Genomic DNA, 22,086 nt, shown 5'->3' with positions numbered 1-22,086 from the left:
AGGTTGAGCGGATCTTCTTCCTACCAGATATGCTTTGCTGAGCAGGAACCATTCCATATGGCTGGTGGAGATGACTCCTTCATTTAAAGAAAACAGAAAAAAACAACCCAAATATGTTTCTAATAGCAATACTTTCATCCTGGAAAGTGAGAAGAAAAAAATAATTGCTTAGTTAATCTGTACAGATGTTGGGAGGTGATTTGCTGAGATCTGAGCTAGAAATGAGCTTTGTTACCTTGTAGCTCTTGGAGAGGGCACCAGATTCCCTTCCAGCCCCACCCCCTAGAAACACAACTACTACTTTGAGCTGCCTTGCAGACCCCTCCAACTCAAATAATGTGTGTGAAAGTGAAGGCAAGTTTACAAGATAGTGGGGGTTATACAGATGAAAGCCAGAGTAGAAGTTGCCCTGCAGCCTCCGTATTCTTAATAACTATTCAGAAGCCAGGGAAAAAAAATCAGCTTTTCTTTGAATACCCAGTGAATTTTCAGGACTGATACTTAGATGTGGAAAAATCTTTATGTTTTTGAAACAGAGCGTATAAGATACCAAATTCTTTAGCAGACAATAACGATGAAATTTTGCAATGCTATTTGTACAGCTACTTCAGAGCAAAAGAGTGTCCTAGGGGTCTGCCAGCAGGACCTATTATTTGGCCTGTAGTCACTAACACCATTACAGGGATCAAAATGAGAATACTACTTGCTTATTGATGCAGTGGTAGTGACGACTGAGATTGAAGCAAGGAAATACAGAGCTCAGAGGGGCAGATTTGGCAGGTAAGTAAAAGAATGTATTTCCAAGGGTTTGCTTTCTAAAACACAGTAGTCTTAGAGCGTTCTCTTCAGAGCCAGAGGAATTATCCTGGAGCAAAGCTCATTTCTTCCACTCAGCAAGTAAGATTTGGGCTTTGCTGTAAAATCATCCCCTTAACAATGAGCAGGGATCGGTCAGAATCACAGTTTGGAAGAATTAGGGCAGCTGTGGGCAATGGAGATCTTGGCAGGGCAACAACAATTAAATGATCCAGCTCTGACAGGCATATCCTTCCCTGATGGTCCAGCCTGGAAGAGCCAAGCCATGGCCAGAACATGGGGTCTGCCCCCTGCAAGGACTGTTCTGTGTTCCCAACAATCTGACAGATGAGAATCATGAAACTACATTCTGTTTGGTCCCCCAGCAGTGCTGTGAATGTGTCTTTCCTGTTAAGAGGCTCAAAAACATCTTCTTATGGTGAACTTGTAGGTTACCTTTGAAATGGAACGGGGAGTGGCTGGTTAACAGTTAATGTTAAGTGTTGTAAAATTCCCCACACATTGTGTACGAAGAGCTTGTAACGTCATGACTGTGTAAGTGACTATCATGCCACCCTTTACTCATTTTTTTTAGTTGTTTTACCAAATTAGTACTGACACCTGCTGCACTCCCTCTCTTCTCCCCATTACTCACTTGTCAACCACAACGGATCTGTCATTTTCTTGACAATTAGCCTGGGAAAGATGACTCAAACCTAAAATTTTACCAAAAAAGCAAAAAGAAAAAGAAACTGAATTTCTCATATTTTTATTTCCTTCCACGGGAGCTGGCTGTTGAAGATCAACTATTCAGTATAACAAAACAGACTGATCAAATTAGATGAGCCTACAACTCTCTCCCACGCTTCACTCCTGAGAAGTTGGACTTGTGATTACTGCTGATCAGTCTCTAAGTGAAGGTACTCGGTGGAAATGTGAGCACTCCAGCACAGTGCTAAACAAGAGGAAATTGAACAGCTTCTGTAGTGTAGAGATGAGTGTAGATTTCTGGAGTGGGGAAAAGCAATTTGGATGAATAAAACATGAGTGCTGATTCTCAGCCCCCAGCTGAAATTGTTTCACTCTGTAAAGGCACTTGTATACTGCTTGGAGTCACTGCCAAGTATTCCACTGCTGGGTGGTCTGATGCTGACTGCACAGGTTTCATGCCTTGTTTGCCCTCCTTCCCTCCCACTCTCTGGTCCCACACACAAAGGTGATGGGGTGTGGTATAGAGCAGCCCTCTGTGCTGGCGTTCCAGCAGTTCTTCCTGAACTCTGGCTGAAACCAGCATCATAGGAGCATCCCAGACGCTCCTGACGACAGAAATATATAAATACACAAATACACACTTGCTGTACTGCCCAGACCTACCTGCTCTAGAGCTCCACAGTGGCAAGATTAAGCTGATGTAGGGGATCTGACTCATGCCATGTTTTTTACTTCCTTTTGTGTTTTTTTTTTTTTTTTTTGGTACAGACATTCCCCTGAAATATTTGAGCACCTTTGCACCAAAGATGTACATGCATAGGGCAGGATTTCACTAAAGGAAACATATGAAATCAGTACTTATCAAATATGTTATTCCTGTTTAGACTCCCACACATTTCCTAGAGCAAAAATAAAAAGTTAAAAGGAAAAAGGAAGATATAGGTATCATTATTCACTGCTTGGTGCATGTGAGCATGCTCCTGAGTAAAGAAGGTATAAGGGTACATATAGAGATGATACCGCTGTGAGATGACACTGGTTTAAATTACTATGTACTACTCTCTAGAAATGTACAAAGCAGTGAGGAATCAGTCTGGTTGCTGCTGCTTGGTTGCCTCTAAAGCAGAATCTTGAAGGAAAGAGAGATTAAGTCAACAGAGAGTCCAACTTCTAAGAGGATGTGGACTGAGAGCCATAGATAACTATTAGACACAGAGAAAAGGTTGCAGTACTGCCACTTGCAGCAAAACTTGATCAGCCTCACCCCAAGTCCCTCAGTCCAGTTTGTGAGTGTTCCAGGTGAGAATTAGTTTTGTGTTTCTTTGTTGATTAGATTTTGCCATTGTGCAAACTGGCAATAGGATAAGTACTTAGGGCCATCTGTGATAGGACTTTTACTTTTGGTATGGTGCATTTTGCCAGATGTACTGGTGGATGTCTTCATTGGGGTTTTCTCTCAAATATCTGCTTCACCCACAGCTGGCTACTAGGCTATAAGGACCATTGCTGTAGTGGAGTATTCTTCTGTGTTTCCAAGTGACAGGCATGTGGGCTCTTCTCTCCAGCAAACATTGTACCCACAGAGAAAATTATATTAAAATAGTATCAGGTGGCTGGGGTTTTTTGTTTATAGTCACACATTCCTTGTTTGCTTTCAGTACAATCTTGGCAGTCCATTGAGCAGCTAACACACTAACAAACCTCTGTGGATTCTGCTTATCTAAATGCCATCTAAGGGCCACAATCATCAGCTCATCAAGCATGACTGCTGGAAGCACAAGCTGATCAATGCTCTGAAAGCATTCCCAGGACTAAGGGAATACTGGTGGTTTGCATTTTGACTAAAATTATGTTGAAGTACTTTTTAGAGTTTAAGTATTAAACCTCCCACTGCTTCAGGGAGTGTAGCAAATGAGTAACCATGGAGGGAGCCAAACCATCAGATTTGTGCTTGTACTTAAGTGGGGAAAAAACCGTAACCTCTGCCTGAGTATTAATTTCAAAACCGTCTTTCCCTCTATCTGCAACAATGCCACAGGGAATGATGCAGAGATCACGCTGCATCTTGGGCAACTTGAATCTGTCTTTCAGAGAGATCATGATGAGATTGAAACACTGTTACACAGATATCTAGACTAGGAAAAAGAAGAATGCTGCATCCTCTTGTGACAGCAAGAAATGTTTGAGAAGGGGAGAAGAGGATGTAATTATAAAAGATGGAATTTAGCCAAGATAGAGCATGTAATATGTTCAGTCTTACAAAAAGCATTGCAATATCTTTAAATAACCAGTGACAGTCCTGACCTGATTTTACATCTCTGCTTGCAATAAGATTCCTTCTCACTTTTTATAGGAATGTGATATAAAAAGAAGAGACCCATAGAACCAGAAGCACCATTTCCTGCGACTCACAGATGCTCCTAGAAATTCCTGCCTTTTAATAGCCATTTACTGGTTTGGTCCAATATGACTGTAACAGAAATGACCTGAACTGGTTCAGTGGGTTGCTGGCATGGTGACTTAGCCATGTACCAAATCCTTTCAGGATATCCATCAGCAAATATTTAAAGAGATAATACAGTTGCGATAATTAACATAATCTCCTCTACTCTTTCTAGACTCTACTTTACTCACTTCTGTTTCCTTGCATAGTTGTTAAGAGTCTTCCTTGTCACTTTTAGTACCACTCAGAAGGGTCTCATATAATCACACCATCAGTCAGGTCTATCCCCAGTATTTTCCAGGATGTGGTGGGAGGAATCCCCCACAGGGTAAATAAACTGGATCTTGGGCTTATTTGTTTTTTTCTGAAAGGTTTTTGGTAGAAGGGGGCTTCAATCACTTCTTTCTGCCCAAGACCTTCCTTGACCTGAATTGTCAATTAAATTCCTTTGTCTGGTTGGTAGCCTGTCCAGGCATGAACTGGGTATTACTGCTTGCAGAGCTTTATTGGATTTGTTTCAGGTTCCTGTTTTTTCCATTTACTCTGGTATTGAATACCGTCATCATGAGCTATTTCTTAACTAATGTCAGGGAAAATGCATTGAGAGAAATGTTTTGCTTAGACTGTAAATAGAATTCAAAATAAGATCTGGCAAACATTCCCATCATAGCTGGTGGTGAACACAAAAGTATATACATATATATGTATATATATGTGTGTATATATATATATGTATATGGGGGGGGTTGCTGCAGATATCCTTCGGGTATGCAACAATTTTTAAAAGGCTGTGCATGCACAGTATTTCCTGTCTTAGGTGGTTACAGCATGCTTGTCACTGTAGTATTTGGGTACAAACATGCATGTTGAATGCAAAATGAATGTCACTGTCGACTGCAAACCTGCAACTGTTATTTTTGCTTTGGAAGACAAAAAGATTTCTCAGTGTACTAATGACCTTGTTCAGGAAAGGGGGCTTTTCTGCAGAGTTTGGTAGAATTCAACAATGTACAGCAAATCTTTTAAATGCCTTTTGGACGCTATAGGATGAAAGGCTTTGTAGAAATAGCAGAAATTATTATTATCAAGATTAAGATTTCACTCTATCAGATTAGTGCATGTGTCAACTGGAATAGAAGTGTGTATATGAGGGTTGCCCACAATTATGTAACTTAGTATAATGATCTATCACAGCTCTCAAACAAGAATAAAGAAAGTAAATGTTCAGCCTGTTATAAATCTGATGAGAAAGTGACTATCTTGCAGACCAAATATATTGGGTTTGTTTCTGAAATATTGATAAGATGCAAAATTTGAAAGATACTGATGGTAGCTGGGTTGTTACTATCTGTTTACAGCTGTTTCTACACAGCTACCAATTCAAAATAGAAATGGAAATAAAATTTTAATTGAGCAAAAAGTAAACTGTAAAAACACTACAACAGGTTATCTGTAATGATTCGTGCTGTTTTATTTAAAGCAATAAAAAGTCTTAGAGCTCAGTGCAAAATAATAGGAAGATAAATTTGTCTTCTTGGTAAAGACAAGATTATCACTATCCCATGAGCCTATGAAATATCCCATTTTTAAAGTATTCAGGTCAATTTACATAGAAAAAATCAGTTTTTACTATTAACTCTACAAGCAGTATTTAAACCACTAAGCATTGTAGTTGAGAACCTTGAAAACCTATTTCTTCAGAGAAATAACACCTACTTTTTATTGTGCTCCATCGCATACAGTTGTTTTATCTCATTGCTTAAAGCAGTAGGAGAGAATTTGATCGCTTACATCCATTTGAAATCTCAACACAGAGCATCCTGGAGTCACTGCTTCTTTTGATAGTTACATATCCCATCATCTTATTATTCAAAGGAGTCAAGTTCAACTGCAAGAACAAATGATTTCACTAGCAAAGATAGTCAAGATTTTAGAATTACAAATGTCAGAAAAGGGAGAAATAAAAGGAGAATGAGAGAGAATTGTCCGAAATATGAGTGTCTTTACCTTCCACATCCATAACTATTTATATTCTTCATTGAAATCAAGAAAAAAATCACTCAAGGTTTCCTTATGTTTGTTAGTCATGCCACCTGCTGTAATACCACTCAATAATTGTCATTCTGATCTCTCAGACTGTCTGAAGTGTTCAGGTAGAATGGGGTTGCACACCAGACCCAGTAAGAGCTGGATCTCTCCTACTGTTTCCATGGAAAGGGTTATCTCAAATTCACATGCCTAATAACTGAGCTCTATGATTTCAGAATTTGTATAAGCAGAGTAGTGAAGTATGCTGTAGATTTATGTAAATCCACTGATATTGATAAAATAACTGAGATACTCAAAGTTACATGAATGATGATTTAGCTAATATATCTCTCTATAGTTTCAAAATTGTGTTTTCATTTTGTAGTCTATAATAGTTCTGTATCTTATTAACCTCTTTACCTGGACCATGAAGAAAGAAAAGACTACTGAGCAATGAGCATCATGATGGTTAAAATTTAGCCAAACCCAGAACTAACAGAACTGAGCACAGTTAGTTGGCCATATTTAAACTCGACAGACCAAAAATTAAAGACAGCAGAAGTTTATAGCAGAAGGTATAGCCATCATCTCCTAATGTAAGGGATTGTTTCAAACTAGGGCATCCCTCTGGAAGGCCAAACACAAGGAAATCCAGCAGACTTTGCAATCCACACAGTCATTCAATATTCAAGAGATGAGACATTAGGAAAAGATAACTTCTGTCAGAAAAAGGCTTTGATTCACAGGAAAATACGAAAAGAAAACCACTAGTAATCAAGTTGGAATACAGACGAGGTTGTCTTCACAAAGAGCTGTGATCAACCCTCTGATATGAACTCCTGCAAACATAGAAAATTTGTATGCAAATTGTGAACTCTTTGAGCTAGTTATTGGTTTTTCTATTTTGAGTTTGCACAGGATTTAGGAGATAGGTTGGGATTCTGTTTGGTCTTAGGTATTACAGTAAAACAAACCATCATTTTAAACAGTGAATATGTGTCTACTCAATCCCAGTGGCACTGTAAATCTAATGTGTGCAATATTTGACTGTGTTCAAAAATGTCATCATGAAAATTTTCCCTTTGCTGCTCCACTCCTATTGTTCCGTTATGATAAACAGAATGCTGTTCTGCTCTGATTACTAGAAACTGGAGGAATTATAAAACCTTTTTTTTAAAAAAAAGGCACAATGGTAGGGTCACATAGTGGCTTTCAACACTGAAAGCCTAAGCAAAGACACTGAAATAAAAAGGTGGAATGTAAACAGAAGTTATGTATGCACACACATACACACACGTTCATATGCTGCATATGTAGCACAGTAATGGCTTAATGTATCATAACCATGATGAATGATAGGCGATGATAGGGAGGAACACTCAGAAAAGATAGGGGAAAAATCACTGCAGGAAGGACTCCAAGCTTCAATAGTAGTAGTGTAGAGAATGTTCCGATTTAGATAAAAATATCTGCTGTGTATTTGAGTGACTCTATAATGTGAGCTTTGTGTAGGAAATCTGTTTTTATCTTCCATACAGAAAAGCAAAGAATGTGGAGACCTGTGGATGATATGCTTTAACTGAAGATAGTTGGTAAGGGTTTTGACTTCTTTGGGATCTATTTTTTTAATCCGTTGCACCCAGTGAAATTTTAAGGATGCTTGCCATATGTCTTAAAAGCCATTTCTCCGTGTACAGTAATACACTGTTCCAAGATCATCATGGGATTTTTCAGAAGTGCTTAATGGACCTTTCTCTTCTGCTACAGATGTGAAAGCTACCTTTCTTTGACCTGGACCAAAAACTTGGATCATACTCAAGCACTTAGCTGAAAATCCTAACACAACTTTGGTCCAAAAAAGTTTAGTTCTATTTTCCTTTTTTTTATTATTATTATTTTATGATGTTATTTTTTTATTATTATTAGGCACCTAAAAATTATTCTGGACCCCATGCTCAGAAACCAAAATAAGAAGTAATATGGTACTAGCTTCAGTCACCTCATGTACATATTTCTTACACCTTAAAAAATCAGGATTGAAAGTGTTTTTTCGTGAACCAAAATATTATCTGAGGTCTAAATGTAAAAAGTAAGTTGTAAGTAGCATAAAATCATGGTAGCAAGCAGCTGCAAACAATTTTTTCTGGTCCTTTATTGTTAGGTGGTTTTTGCTTAGCAGCTGGTAAATAGGCTATTAGGAAAGACTTGGGGACAATTTTCCAAAAGACATGAATGACACCCAAGTGTTGAACGTTGGTTAACAACAGACAGATAAAGCTGTTATTTTAGTTTAAAGAGAACACGTCTTCCTCCCACCCAGAGAGGCACATTTTTAAAATTACAGTAAAAGCTTCTGTGCCAATTCTAAGAAACATTTCTCTGAACAATATAGCTTTGCACATGAAGTTTTGGTCCTGTTATTCCATTGACAAGGCGGAATCATTCACGTTCAACTATCAAAAGAATAAATATTTTGAAAAAGGATTATCTTAAAGGGAAATTTTGAGGATGCATGCAAAATCCTGGGACCACTGAAATCAGTGAAAAGTCCCAGAATTTCATCCCTGCAAACCAGTTAAGCTGCTATCTGTGGGAATAAAATGATTCCAAAAATCCAGGTCGTAACAGTTATCTGGCAAACAGATCAGACAGTCCTATTATAGTCAGCATGCAAGCCATTTTCCCTGTTAATTATATGCGTCTAATGTCAGAGATCTAATTATCCAAGAAAAAATTAAAACTCCTAAAAGAGCACAGAACTGAAAAAAACTGGAATACAGCCAAACTTCTCTGAAGTTTTCACTCATTGAAATGTTAGCTGGAGACATAAGCATCAATTCTGACTATATTTTAACATAGTTTTAACATTGTTTTGGGATTTTTTTCAGGTGGGATAAAAAAAATAGAAAAAAATAATCCTTGGATTTATTACTTTCAAGTCTTTACCTTTTTTCTAGTGCTTTTTGCACCATCTGACTGTACCCCTGAGTATTTTATCTTTTGGTCACTATGAGAGAAGTACCCCTGGAAACATACAAAATTATTTTGTGAAATAGAGTTTTACACCAGTATTCATTTTAACTCTGAGAAGACGACTCGCAAATTCCATAAGACATGGAAGAATATAAATAACTGCTCTGTTGACTAGTTAAGCTTATCAATTGTGATTAATATTTAAAAAAGAAATTAAATTTTAAGTGAAATTTCTTCCTGAAAATATGCTTTCTCTGCATATATGTCCAGGTTTTTTCATCTAATTCAAAAAATTCTGATGAGTAATATTATAAGGTTTCTTTCCATCTTCTACCTAGAGGTTCCCTGGACTGAGGACCAGGCCTCTTGGGAAGCACTGTCCAAGTCAACAACACATTTGCATTTGACAACTTTGTCCCGCTGTTTCCAGTTGAAATGCCTTGTCATCCTCTTGAGTTGAGATGCTGTGGGACTGTGCTCTCCACACAGAAGATGGAAACAAATGTGAATGGAAGAAGAGGGAAAATTCTGTGAACCAAGATATTGTGTTGGTTCCCATTGGAAAGCAGATGAGCCATAACTCAAGTTGCATCTGAAGACACATGTGGAAGTTTCATTTTGTAGATCTTACAACTTTTTTTTTGATCAAGCCTAAAGTCTCTTTTCCCAACCTTCAACTTCTCTGCTACCAGAAGGTATAATATGAGCTGAGGGCAAGTTTATAGAGAATTCACCAAAAGGAGGAACAAGTATTAACTTGACATTACAGAAACTATATTAACTACATCACCTGGGACCACAGAGCAGACACAAATTAATGGAATTATTGCTCTCATTTTGTAAGACTCTACCCATGAGGGAACATCTTGACAAAATATCAGTCACTATTTTAAATGACAAAGCTGAACCATTTCGTCTTAGCTGTCAGACATTCCGATGCACAAAGGACAGTCCCTGTTTTTAGCACACACATTCCTATTTTCTGTATTTTTCTGTATAGTCTGTCTCATAAAGAACTGTAACTATTCCAATGCATTTCAGCACAGTTTAAAAGCCATGTCCCTATTTCAGCCTCAGGGATTCCTATTAATTTCCTTCAAATGTTATATGTTAATTCAGGAAACAAGGAATTTCTGATTTAATTTGTCACCTTAGTTATCAGCTCTTATTCCACTATCAGTCCCATGTAAATGATTTTTATATATTCCCCATAAGAGTAGCTTTGATATTGGGGACCTTATCTAACAAATGATTTTTCAGGACTCTTCAACAAATTTAACCTAATATTTTTTTCAGTCAGATTATACCACAACACTATAATCTCTATTGGAACTTATTGACAGATATAAATAACCATGGTTGCCAGTTTAGGTAATATTGTAACCAGCTGGATAAGTTTTCCCAATGCGGAGGAGGTGAATTGCTGCTCAGCGAGAGCATTGCTTGTGCCTTGGCCTTTATTAAAGATTCATTGGAGACCTGGAAGATAGTCATCAACAGTAAGGCTTCTTGGGAGACAGGTTCTGAATGTATGTGAACATGCTCCTTTGAGCTATGGCCAGAGGATCTTCTGTTGTTCCCCAGGTGGGGAAGGAAAGTGCATAGAGTTATAGGGTGATTTGTCTACACAAAACCTGTGTGCCTGTGTTCACACCATGGGGACTCAGGAATGGACTGCAAACAGATTTCAGAACCTGTTTAGGAGAAAGCTGGGGTTTGGCCAGCGAATAGCTGATGGAGGTGAGAGGGAAAACTGCTTCCTGTTTATTAGAAATGAACACCTATCCACCATAGACTCATTGGCTGTTTTGGCCTGAAGGTCTGTTATTCAAACTGAAGAGAAACAAGTAGCTTTTTACTCCCTGAAATTCTAATTACACAATGTAAAGTATCCTATCAAAGACTGTTGAGCCTTTACTAAGCCCAGCTTTTCAGTTGTAATGCCTTAAGTCATGTAGGCATGAAGACATTAGATAATACACTCTGAAGGCTTATACCTGTATTACTCATTGAAACACCAAACGTTTCTCCTAACTCCTTCACTCTTAGATCAGTACAAACTATCCTTTCCCACCCACACTCTACCTTGGCCTTTGACTGCAATAGTTGTGCACAGTCTATTTCATCTCTTCAGACAAATCTCTCTAGTGTTTATCATTTGTGATGTGGACAAAGCCTTTCAAACCTGTGAGTCATTACGGCTTGATCCAGCCTTGAGCATATATGAAAGGAGGAAAGAGTGTGCTTGTGGAAATGCTTTGCTTTTGTATCTATTGTGTCTGAAGTAAGACCTTTTCTAGACAACTACTTATAAGCAATGGTCTTTCTACAGGGAATGCGCTGAATATGCTGTGTTTAAATGAGCTTTTAATTCTGAATGCAAAATTCTTCTTGGATGTCAGCTGTACATACCGATGCATATTTGAAATGGAAAATGGATCAAATGTTGCACAATGCTGCAGCTGTAACATCTTCCTTGTCTTTCAAAATGAAACAATTTGATTTTTCTTTTTTTTAATCCCTTATGAATACAGAAAGGTAAAAAAGCAGAATATTAAGAACTCAGATCTTGACAAGGAATGTGGGGTTTAGTTTTGCTGGGTCAGATACACGGATGGTGGATTTACTGCAGTGCTTTCAAAGCTAGTGGCAGCAACTAAATTTGCACAGCAGAACATCAGATTATGAAACACTCTCACATGCAATCAAATGAAATTGCAGAAAGTGTCTGTGATTTTGATGTAAATCTGTCAGGTGGTTCATCTGTTTTAGAGGAACACGATTTCTGCAAATTTTGATGCACTTGACATTAACTGTTACTTAACTGTAACAGAAATTGAACCCAGTAGTGCACCTGATAGTTTGAGGTTTCCAGACACTTAGAGACATTTTCCTTACAAGGGTCAACAAAAAACGAAAATTTGCCCACATTAAATTCACAGCCCATATTAAATACTGCAGCATTCCTGTGACTGCTGTCACTGTAAAAATCAATGCATAATTTGAAGGCTATAACGTAAAAGTTATGGTTTCTTTGAGAGTAGAGCAATTGCACATTTAGCAGAGAGTTCAAAATTCAATTTTACATATATACAAATATGCACGCACACACAAACACGTATATATAAGAATGTTGTAAATGCTTTTCCAGGCATGGTATGCTGAAATAATTGTTTTGATTACAAAAATTACAGTCAGCAGAGAATTAGCTCCTGGGCGACCGCTATAGAGTGAATAAATCTCATTAATCTAAACATCTCTAAGTTTCAGATGTAAAAGACCAACCAACATCTGAATTTTGGTTCACACCGTGCAACCTCCTTCTCTCTCCTGTTCTCCTCTTGATCTTTTAGCCCAGAAGCTAGAGAGCTCGTTCCAGGCACAACCCTGTCTCATCCTTCTTGCTGCTCCAGTGTAACTCATCGTCACCCTCCTCATGTTTTCATGCTGCTTCTACTACAAATATCTATTTTTCATGCAACTCTGGATGCTGCATTTCTGAGATCAATGGTCCCAAGAAAATGTCTCAGTCCCTGGAGGAGAATTGAGTGGGATCACTGAGTTACGAAAAGGCTGCAAGAACTGGGGCCTAAAACTGCATCTGCTGTAGGCTCACAGCCTCTGAATCAAGGTCTGCTTTTTTTTTTTATATACCTTCTACGATACAGATTTAAAGCAATCTGGGATGGCCAAACTATATTTACATGGACAGTGAGTTTAATCAACCTGCACTAATTTCCATGTTTAGATCACTATCATGTGAAGGTCTGTCCAAATCCTTGATCTGTGAACTCCATGGCCTTTTCTTTCTCTTAGTGTAGCCACAAGGTAAAAGTAAGACCTCAGTATACTTGTGGCATAGCTTATCTGCAGCATGTCATCAGGACAGGTTTTACTTCTTCAGCATTACATTGGTCATGCATCTTTGCTTCTGTCTGGAAGAGTGGCTCACAAACGGCCTCAGCAAAGGCTCATTTAACACAAAGCAAAAGCAGTTAGAAATAAGGACACTGAGCCAGGCACACCTCTCAATCCAGTAGTCTCATCGCTGTGAATCAATCAGCCTAATTAGACAGATGTGATGAGGAGCTACTGTCCTCTCTAGAAACACCCAACTGTGCACAGAGCTGGCAACAGTAATCAGCCTTTTGTCTGAGACAAAAAGCAAAACATTAGTGCCACAATTACCATGGACTGACACTCAGGGGCAGAGCCTTTTCTATCTGTGTACGGCACTGGGGAATTTTTACGTTGCGGTGAAATTCTGCTCCAGTACCTAGACTTACCAAGAAAAAAGAATAAGAAAAATTAAGGATGGATATTCAGTTCTAGTGGAACTAAATAAAAACTGTCAAAACTGTGAGATGTTGGAAAAGAGCTCCAAAAAGTCAATTATATACCTGCAATTTTATGAAGTTATTTCTGTTTTAATACAAAAAGAATGTAATAAAACTTATTTTAAAATGTCGAAATGAAACAGAATTTCTTTTCATGCTGTTGTATCTGCACGCTTTTTGAAAAATTACAGTTTCCAGTCCTTATGATTATGACTATAATTTAGAAAATGTTAATTGGAACACTATACAGAGCAGAAGTGTCTACAGTTACTGCCTGAAACAATATCTTGGATGCATATGAATTAGTTCATCCACCTCAGCATATATTAACTCTGAAGGCATATAAAAACAATACTATTACCATTTTACTACTATTCATTTAATTTGAAATATCTAGCTAAAGCACATATCTCAAAAACTCTAAGCATAAACCAAGCACTCTCTCTAAGCATAAAACCCTCCTAACTATATTCTGTGTAATCGAACTTGAACAGATATTCTTCTTCCAACATGTTGGTTCATTGGAGTTCCTCTGACTGAAATGTTTTCTTCTGGCAAATGGTCTCTTTTGGCTCCTTTAAAAGGGTCCATTTACAACTAATTATGAACTTTCAATAAAACTAAATTTTCTGAAGCTAAAGTTGAAAAAATCTGAATTGGGAGGTGCAGTTCCTTTCATATTTGGGTTACACTCTTTGTCTGAGACTCCAACAACCCACAAAACTGTCATGTCTGCAAAACAGGTGTTATTTAAGACTAGCCTTAAATGATGTTTAAGTTCCTTCAGGATCTGGTTAACCTAGTTACAAGTTAGACAACAGAAATGTTGGAAAGCTTTTTCATTAATTTGGTTTTTGCTTTTTTTCTCCCAGGAAAACAAGGAACCGAAGTGAAAGACTTAGTTTTCTTCCAGTCTAATTCCTCTTACATCTCAGCTATATTGTTGGGTATTTTTCCCCTCATTGAGATTTTCTTTCAGATGCAGATCTGGAAAGTAGTTCCCTGTGTCTAAATTTGTGTCATGGGCACAATGAGCCAGTGGGAGATGAAGGCAGTGGAATTCCGCAGGCCCCCCACGGACTCCAATTAAAATGAAGGCCAGAAAGCAATTACTCTGTGAAAGTATATATATCTGCAGCCACCTGGGAGGGGTGGCATTAATAAAGAGTTTTAATGCTGTTGCCTAATTAGGAGTAGGAGAGTTAAGGTTAGCAGTTTTGTGTGTTGCAGGGATTCAAAAACTTGCAAGGGGAGTGAGAAATAGTATTTTAAAGGTAAAGGAATCTTCGCTTTCAAGCTCACAGCAACTACACTTTCATCTGATACCTGCATGACAGATGGAAGGAAAAAGAAACAGTCCTAAAAATCACAGCCTAAGAATCTTAGAATTGTCTAAGTTGGAAAGGACCTCTAAGAGCATCCAGTCCAACTGTTAAGAGTGTGTCACAGATTCTGGAAAGCTGCATCTTCAAGAAAAAGAAAATTCACCCCCATTGGTCCTATTAGGAAAGGAGACATCTTAATTGATGTATTTCTTTTGAACTGCACTGCTATTCCATTACACCCTTCCTCTGTCCTTATGTCTCATATTTGGGCTAATGCCATCTCAATACGAGTGACTCTTCGTACTCTGGGTGCTCTTCAAATTTGCTGGTGCTTTTGATCCTTTTGGCATTAAGTAGCAAGAAGTTCAAGGGCTGAAACACCTCTGTTAATGTTATCTGGAACCCTGTGAATTAATTTAAAAGGGCTCATCATCCTACTCTCGATAGTCAGGTCTCCCTCCTCACACTCACAGAGTACACTTGACTGGTGGTCTGCCAGGCAGGTAGGCTCCAGTCTCCATCTCCTCCTCTCAGGAATTCATACACCCCTATGAAAATGAGATCCTCACTTCTTCTCAAGGGGGTTGGAAGAAGGTTAGAGACCAGCTGTTCAGCCAAATCCAGCTGTACTACAGGGTTTGCTAGGAAAATTTTTCTAAGGATGCTGCTAAACTAAATTACCTTTTCTTATGTGACAAGTTGGTCTGCACCAATTTACACAGGCAGATTCACTGTATCATGTTCCACAAGCAATACAATTATCTTTACTAGGTTAGATAGGAAACTCCACTCTCATGGCAAAGTGTATGAGACTATGTTCTTCATCAGAGCCTTTGTTTTCAATGTTATTAATCTGGCACCATGTCACCTACAGTTAATTTGATCATTGGCAAATGTGAGGTAGAAGCACGCCTCTTCCTCCATTGTTCCAGGTTTCCAGACACTTGAAACTACCCTTACCCTAGCTGTATTATTAGAATTTATGAGGCCATGACCCCATGGAGTATATGTGCTGCCCAGACATACAAATCCAATAGTTTTATGTTGGGCGAATTGGCACTGTATACTGTTTATTAACAAAAGAACTACTTCCCATGTGGTAGTTATTTACTTTGCTACTGGAAAATATGCCACACTAATATCAACATAGAGCAGCCAGCACATAACATTTACACTGAACTTTGAGTCATTTCAAGTACTGCTGGAACATTTAAGAATGGGAATCTTTGAAACAACTACTACTCTTGTATATTTTGTGTATGACTAGAATAAGTTCAATTGCTCTCAAATGCTACCATCTCCTGATATATAGTCAGGAGGGTTAAAGGTGTTAAAAGTTGGTATTAATAAATACTTTTCCCTCCTTTGCTGCACAATTAAAACATTGTATATATACATTTCAGTAAAACTGTAGAAGTCTTTTTCTCCAGGGCTAGCTGGTGATGACATTTTTAATGATCATTCAGAAAGATATATGTGCAAATGCTATTATGCCTCTATACTGCCAACTAAAAAAGGAAAAACCACCTCATCTACCCTTCTGACATCTCTCAGTTGCACACTTTTCCTCCCTGCAAGCAGCCAGTTGAGCAGGTCAGACAAGAGCAATCACTACATTTTAGGTCATTCAGAAACTACTCTTTCACTCTTACTCCCATAAAGGGAAAGTAGGATGCTTAAGGAAGTCTGGAGAAGCAACAGGACTTTCTTCCCTTTTCAACACCCACACAACAGGTCCACACACAGAACGAGGAGAGCACTTCTAGTGGACATAAAATATTGCCCTCCCACTGCCTGTGAGGAATTAGACATTAGGGTTCTGGCTTAAAAGCCACCATCCAGTTCACAGGCTCCTAAGTGGAGCTGCACAAGCATGCAAGGATTCCTGTTGCTGTGAAAAGCCCTCTTATTAGTTGCAGATGAAGCTCAGCATAATTCACCTGTGCTTTCTTGCTGGGCACTCTGCACAAAATTCTTATAGCAATAGCTTTGGTTAAAAACAAGAATGGAATAGAAGATGGCAATGGAACTTAAAAATACAAAAAATATATACAAAGAATTTAAAAATCTCTCTGAAATCAGGCTGATACTGAATATATCAAATGTGGGTTTGTTAAACGATGAACCTCTTTCTCCCAGTATAAAGTTATTACGATTCCGCATTTTCCTGGTATGACCTCTTGTCCCTCATACATTCAGGAAGAGATGAGGTATTTAGCTGCTCCTCTGGGATTTTAGAGCACTAAGTCTAAGTGGACTCCCCCAAAATCCAGAGGACTGGACAACTCTTCTACAGGCATCATCCATGTGCACATCACACATATACAGAGCCTGGATGCTCTGGGTGAGAGAGGCTTGCCCCAGGACAACTGCATATAACTTAAATGTCCATCAGACTAAATTATGACAGAAACACAGATGCATTCACTGTGGAATCAAATTCCTATGTCTGATAAATCCAGCATGCACTGGGATCACTCTGGGTGGTTTTTTATGTATGTGCACATGGATGACACCAGGGAAGTCCTGGACCAACACATGGTGTTAATCTGCCATGAGAGAGTAGGGAATGGTAGTGCTGAGTAGCTCATGTTTTTTCTACATTACACTTTGAGGTGTAGAAGATTTTATGATAAAATAGCAATGCTGCGTCTACTCAGGATGTGTCTGCACCCCTGTGATTGTTTTAGTTCTAGTCTACCTGACTTACTTTTACTTGAGGCAAATGTTTCACTACAGCTTTGACTCCATTTTGAAATGCTTTCCTTCTGTGCTATTCTTGCTACTTGATAATTCTCTCCTGAGTAGCAGACTTCTTAGAGGGTTTCTGTGAGGATGTCTCTACAGAAAGATTCCTGAAAAATGGCTGTTAATAAGAATGAAGAGCAGGGGTCTTGTATGTGTCAGAGACTACAAAGAAACAGAACAAAGTCTCTAATAGGGCATGTGAAAAGAACTGATTCTCCCTAAGGGGAACAGGAGAAAGATGGAAAGGAATTAGAGATTTCAAGATTGTCTCTTTAAATTAGCAAAAAGAGATAAAAAGTGGTGCTCAGTTCTGGTCTTACAGTCTTCTGATTCAATTGTCTACATTTCCTCTCCATTCCCTCAGTCCTCATTCCTTCCCAGATGCATACAGGATGTTTTAGTTGCTTGATGGAGACCTTTTCTTAATGCTACCACTTTGCGGATACAATACATTTCCTCAATATATAACCGAAACCTTCCCCTCTGTAAGTGGAATTGAAGAACCATTTTCTCAATTTATTTTAAGATTGGCATAATACCCATGAGTCTATAAATTAAATCTGAGATCAAGGGGTCTCTCAGGAAATGCTGCAAACAACATTAGACTGTGGCACATCATTCTTGGAAAGAAGTGAGTCATTCTTTCCAGCCAGCATCAATACTTGCACAGCTTTTTCTTAACCATGTAGCCCACTACCAGGGCATTTTTGGCCTATGAACCCAAATGTAAATCTAATCCTGTACCTTGGGGGTGGCTTATACTAAAGCCTTGCCCTCCCAGGGTCAAATTAGAGATCCATCCAACCTTGTAGGCAACCTTGCTATTTCTTATATTCACTGAGCTCCAGCAGCTCTTCAGTCCAAGCAGAATATTTGGAAAGAGAAGGGGACTTTGAAGACAAAATAAAAAGATAGGAAGAAGAAGAAGGTGATTTTACTACACAATTTTACAACAATCAGTACTGATTGTTGCTCATTACTAATAGGCACTGACTCCTTTATGAGCATGGTAGCTTTATAATAGAATTACAAGGCCTAGAAAAAAGCTGGTATGATGATTATGTCCTTACTTACAAGCAAAACACATCACAAACCACTGTAACATCAAGAAATTGGAAAAAAACATCAAACAAAGCTAACCAGAAACACTGCCCTCCAATTAATCTAGAAGTGGCCTGAATACTTTTTTTTTGATTGCAAAAGATGTTTTACTCAAATTCTAAAAAATAAAACCTATAAAACTTGCCAACAAAGGCATATAAACTTTTTCTGTTAGCAGAATACACAAGACTTGCAATTCTCTATTCGTGATAGGAAGAAAACTGAGTTTTGACTGAATATATTGGACAATCAATCAAAGGGTATTTGCAGTACCATTTCCAGGAACTAATGTCTGCAAATATAGAATGATTTTTCAAATTCTTTCTTCCCTTACCAAGACAAATAACTTATTTTTTGTTTGTGTGTTGTTGTGAAAACTAAAGAACTCTCAACATCTTGCTACTGTAGCATTGGTGGTGGAATTTTAAACATCTACCCAACCCAAATTCTTGAGCTCTTTGAAAATCCATCCTCTTATCCTTGTGCCTAAATACTTACTGTGAGTTAAACCAATTTGCAGAATCTGGCCTGGAATATGAGGACCACCTAACTTGTGCTCAGATTAAATTCAAAAAGATAAACAGCCTAAGAACCACCGACAAAACCAGGTAAGCGAAACAGGCACTTTAAAACCTTTGTGTAAAAACAATTAAACCATAAAATGTCATTAAACCATTAAAGGAAAACCAAAAAAAGTTTTCCAGTTTAAACAAAGAGATGCTGCTCGCATGTCAGGGAAGACCATCATGGTTCTGTAGCTCTTTGCCAGAAACAAAACTACTTGAAACTATTAAGACTATCTGGTTTGGGGTCAGATGATGAGGATGATACAGGAGAGAGGCAAGGCTGAGACAGCAGCAGTCATGGCCATGCAAAGAGGCTGAATAGGCCAAAGATAATAAAGTGCATGGGCACACCTGCAAAAAGACACAGGAGGTGGTCTGTGTAATCCTGGGATCACACATCAAGACTTTGATCCCTGAGAAAACCTGACCTCTGTGCAAAGGCAGTCTGCATAGAAAAAATAGGCCTTCAGAAGTGTGCCAGTCATGTTTGCAAGCAGTGAACTCTTTAGGGTAGATTGCTGCTCATGGGCAGTAGCTGCAAAACAGGTTCTGGAGCTACATGTGGGTGGGACATGTTTGTTCTGTGGTAAGGGCAGTAGGAAAGATGCCTGCAAAAGGCACAGTTATAGGAGAAATCCTGGTGTCCCCAAAGCCCTAAGGTTTCACCGTAAGGCAAAGGTTGGTACAGCTCAAGGTTTCACAAGGGACATGGTCAGTGCTCCATGGCTGTGATCAGTGCGCTGTGGACGTGCTCTGGAAGTGCACAGCCCTAGGATGGAGGAGTAGGGGCTGTTCTCAGCCAGTTTCAGCCATGTTCTTCACACCAGCTTCTACTGCCAGCACAACAGGGACAAGGTGCACCAAAAACATCCTCTGTGGACTCCCAGCATGCTAGGTGATGTGCTTGCATGACAGTTTCCAGAATTTCACAACAGATAGACGGTTGAGGCCTTTGGCCTTGAATATGTTGGTGGGGATGTCTTTACAGGACTATTTAGACACAATCACTACCATGAAATGTCAAAATGCTTTGCACTCCTACAGATTCGCAGCCACAAGGATATAAACATCAAAGTCCCAGATAAGCTGTTCTAGTGTTTTTGCATTTTTTTGTGCTAGCATGAGTCTACATTGGTTTTGGCTGGTTGGGGGTATTTTTTGGTGATTTTTTTTGTTTTGTTTTGTTTTGTTTTGTTTGTTTTTAAGCTGACAGCTAATTTCTAAATAGGTTGAAAAGGAAACTGTATGATGAACTGCTGCTATCGATTTTTTTCTCTCCGTCTTCTTTCAGGTGTCCAAAACAATTTATCTAGTAGCACAAAAACACAAAAATAAGATTATAGAAACAGACTTCTTGTTATAACAATTTTTTTTATCATTTCAGAATCAAAAATGCTTTTCTAAAATGGCTTTTCTTTTCCTGAAGAATGTGATAAAACACATGGAATAATTAATCTGAACACCCTGCCAAAAAAACCCCAAAACTAACTTAACAATTTATATTCTTCACTACAGCTAACTTCTTTTAGGAGAGTTGGAGGGGAGGAGATTATTTTTGCTTAAATGAAAGATATTCATCAAAGGTTGGCAGAATCCTAATAGGTGGAAAGCTCAGGAATCAGTCAGAGCAGGATGAGGCCTTTTGAATACTTCTCTAAAGGTCTTACAGGTTTGACAAGTTCTCTCTGCCTAGTAAAAACAGGTCATCCCATGAGTTTCCCAGACTCATCCTTCTAGTTCCATACATAAAAGCAAGACAGTCAGTTTCCCTTCTGCTGTTTTACAAGTTGTATATGAAAGCAGAAGTCCAGAGTTGCAGCAATAACTAATGAAAATCTCAAAAATGTAAAGCTATCTTTCAAAATAGCACTTGGAAAGATGGAACTGCAGAAATAATTGTTTGGAGGTAGTGACTGAAACCATAAACCAGCCAGCAACAAATGAAACCTAATACGGATAAGGTGCTCTGAACTATACTATTTCCTTCTCCAGTTCATCACTAGATTAAAGAAAATGTAAAAGCATTTTTTTTTAGAATTTAAAGCTGTACTTTTCTCTTGGCACTGAGTATCTGTTTCTTAAACTTTAATTTTGTTTATCATGATCAAAAATGTGGATTTGAAAAGAGAAAATGTTTTCACTTTGAAAATGCTGCATGAAATATGAAAAAGAATATTATAAGGTCCTCAATTTTCCTGAAGGAATTTTTTTCTGAACTTAGTTCCCCACTGGGAGGTTGTTTAGGTCATGCAAAAATTGATTTTCCAGCTAGTAAACAATGTGCCTGAAAACTTTTGCTTTAACATTCCATCCAGTTTTGTCTAAAACAGTTCAGTGATCCTAACCTCATTTCTTAAGTTACTTTCCAGATTTCTTAACATTTAGTTAAAGACAGATAAAATCAGATATGCCATTCAATCAAGTAGTAATTGAACATTCAACTAAATCATATGTATTTCAGTAATTACACATTTATATGAAGTGTATTAAAAGCTTTGGTCTTTTCTGATTGCACATTCCCTAGAATTTACTAGCACCCACTACCAGTCATTAACACAGTGGACCTTCAGGTCCTTCTAAATGTAATATGGAATCATATATGAAAAATGTGTAATCATGAAAGAAAAAATCATTCCTCCAGTCACAGCTATGTATTTATAAAATATGCTCACAGACAAATATTCACACTTAGCATTCTGTACACTTTAAAAATGTGATGATGTCATTTAGGGACATTTAAAGAAAGTCTACAAAATACCAGGACAGAAAGAAATATCCATTTCTACAGAATTGCAGTGCTGGAAAAGACTGTAATACAACCCGTATGTAACAATGTACAAAAATATAACTGGTTAATAAAAGAATTAGGAACAGGGTAGATAGTCCCACTATGTCTGGGAGGGATGCAAAACCATTAGAGAGACAAAATAGACAATTAATGCAAACATACTTTTTTTGTGATCTAAAGAAGAGAGGATAAAAAAGATTATAAAACTCTATGTCTTGGCTGTATGCTGTATGGCAAGTACACTGTAATATGTTTCTTCTGAGAAAAACAC

Source organism: Corapipo altera, unplaced genomic scaffold (assembly GCF_003945725.1).
Source record: "Corapipo altera isolate COAL_440 unplaced genomic scaffold, ASM394572v1 89, whole genome shotgun sequence".
NCBI lineage: Eukaryota > Metazoa > Chordata > Aves > Passeriformes > Pipridae > Corapipo > Corapipo altera.
Note: the sequence above shows the minus strand (reverse complement) of the source record.